Raw genomic sequence first — 2,760 nt, forward strand, 5'->3', positions numbered from 1 at the left:
AGCAATAAAGGAAACATTAGGGAATCTGTCAGTCAACAAAAGAGCTGTACTCATACATTTCTCATTTTTTTCTCATCAATACCTACCTTATTGCTCACCTGCTCAAACCTCCACCAATGTTTACTACTGGCTCTATTTTTCTGCTTATTCAATTGTGTATACTTTAACAATTCATGGCTTATTGTAAATAGATAAAACATACTCTACAGTTTTGAAACTGGCTTCTTTACATTTTCTTTTTAATTTTAATTTTTGCTTTACATCAACTTTATTCTCAGAGCAACCTGTGTAAGTTAACAAACCCTCACTTGCCAACTCTTGTAGGAATCATATTCCTTCTTACATGTACCAAAATCTCATATCAGCGATGAGTTCTGAGTTGCAAAAGAGGATTTACTGTTTGCACCTGTCTCTAAGGCTTTGTTACAAACTAAACAAATACACATACATAAGTGCTCTACATTTTCTTGTCTTTTCTTCCTTCTTTACCTCCCTCTTCCTTCCTTCCTCCCTTCCTCCTCCCTTCCTTCCCTCCCTCCCCTCCTTCCTTCCTTCCTTCCTTTTTTTTGGGGGGGGGAGGGCTAGTATTCACGACTTCAAATTCTTGCTTAGCTCAAGGCTGATACATTACCAGTTGAGCCACACCTCCACTTCCAGTGTATTGCTAGTGAACTGGAGATTAGAGTCTCATGGATTTGTCTGACCAAGTTGATTTTAACTGGGATCTTAAATCTCAGACCCTTGTGTAGCTAGAGTTATAGGCATGCACCCTTGAGCCTGACCAAAGTTATATTTCTAAGATCTATGATGGAGCTGTAGTCATTAATTATATACCACAGGGTTTTTTAAAATTGATTTTCCTTTTAAGAAAAAATAGGAATGTTTTCAGATTTTTGTTGTTATAAGTTGTGAGATTTAAAATATTTTACTACATGCTTCCTTGAGGTAATGTGTAAAAATTCCTCTAAGGTTTATATATTTGAGAAGAATTACAAGCTTATGGGAAGATAGAACATGGAAACTAATTGAAAACTGATGAATAATAAAAGAGATAGGAGAGAAAGGGAAAGCAAGTATAATAGAAAGAATTAATTTGATTAAAATATAATAAATGCATGCATGAAATACCAAAGTAAATCCCCTTTGTATAATTCATATACACTAAAACAATAAAAAGTGGGACTGTAAAACATTTTCTATTGAGGGATGACAACTGGACTGGGTAAAGAGGGGTGAATATGGTTCAAGTGCTTAATATACATGTATGAAAACAGGATAAAGAAAATTACTGAATAGTTTTAAAAATCAGGGAAAGAAGATAAGTGCATATGATAGAGAGGCTGAATTTTATTGAGATTCATTGCATATAAGTATGGAAATGTTATAATGCAATTCCTTGTACTACTGATATGTGCTAATAAAAATGTTTATAAAAGAATAAATGAATCCAAGACATCCAAATGATATACAGTTCAGAACACTCTAATTTTCTAATATAAGCAGGCATACAGCTATAAACACTCCTCCTAGTAGAACTTTTGCTGTGTTCCAAAATTCTGGTAGGTTTTGTTTTCATTTTGTTTTTAACATTTTTTAAAATTTCCACATTTCTTCAGTGCCATGCTGACCACTGAAAAGTGTTCTACTTAAGTATCGGTGTATTTAAACATTTTCTTGTATCTTCTTTTGCTCTTGATTTCTAGTTTTATTCTATTGTGGTATGATAAAATACAGGAAGTGATTTTAATTTTTCTTTTACTTGCTAATTTGTTTTATATCCTGAAAGATGGCCTAGTTTTGGATTATGTACTGTAGATTGCTGAGAAGATTGTATATTCTGAAGCTGTTAACAAGAAACATTCTACAGATGGCAGTTAAGTCTATTTGATCTGTAGTGCCAATTGTTGCTAAAGTTTCTTTATTGATTTTTTTGTCCAGATGACATATCTATTGGTATTAAAGTGTTGTGTGGAGTCTACCTGTGGATTTATATCCAGTGTTGTTTGTTTTATGGAACTAGGTGTGCAAAAGCTCAGTGTGTGTGCTGATAATTGTTATGTCTTGATGAATTACATTTATTTTTTAAATGCCAGCCCTGGAGCTTGAGCTCAGGACTTGAACTCAGGCAATCTCTGAGTCTTTTTGCTCAAGGTTAGTAGTCTACCATTTGAGTCCCTGCTCTACTACTAGCTCGATAGTCGTTAATTGGAAATAAGAGTTTTAAAGACTTTTCTGCCAAGGCTGGCTTCAAATTGGTATCCTCAGATTTTAGCCTTCTGAATAACTAGGATTACAGGCATGAACCACCTGTACTCAACTTTTTTATTTGGATTATGTTTTGCATTTCCAGAATTTCAACCTAGTTTTTACCTTTCCTTTCAACATCTCTATTGTTTTCCTCATTTTATTGAGTTGTTTATTTGTCTTTTTTAACCCAATCAGCATTTATATGTATTCCTTCGAAGTCACCCAGGTGTTTATATATGTCTTTTTAAATTTATTGCCCATTCTTATCATTCTTTGAAATCTTTCCAGGGTTTTCAATGCACTTCACTTTTTTATGTTCTAATGGAACATTCTTTTGAAGGAATCAAGTCTTATTGGTTTTCCATATTTCTTGGGTTTCTGCTTTGGGATTTGTGTACCACAAGCCATGTTGGAAGCTTTAGTCACCTAAGGTCCTTTAGTTCAAGTATTTTCAAGGTTCAGGTATGACTATGTAGTGGCAAGTTTGTGGTTCAATTTCTCAATACCACATTC

General features: G+C 33.8%; 1 non-coding gene across 1 annotated transcript; it reads right to left on the reverse strand.

Annotated features, from left to right (window-relative positions):
• Positions 1-328: 328 nt before the first annotated feature.
• LOC122109788 lies at positions 329-457 on the reverse strand. The gene has a single exon (XR_006147755.1). It is a non-coding gene; the product is annotated as a small nucleolar RNA SNORA40 (small nucleolar RNA).
• Between the last annotated feature and the right edge of the window lie 2,303 nt (positions 458-2,760).

The sequence above is a fragment of the Dipodomys spectabilis genome, unplaced genomic scaffold (assembly GCF_019054845.1).
Source record: "Dipodomys spectabilis isolate Male_0828 unplaced genomic scaffold, ASM1905484v1 ptg000069l, whole genome shotgun sequence".
NCBI lineage: Eukaryota > Metazoa > Chordata > Mammalia > Rodentia > Heteromyidae > Dipodomys > Dipodomys spectabilis.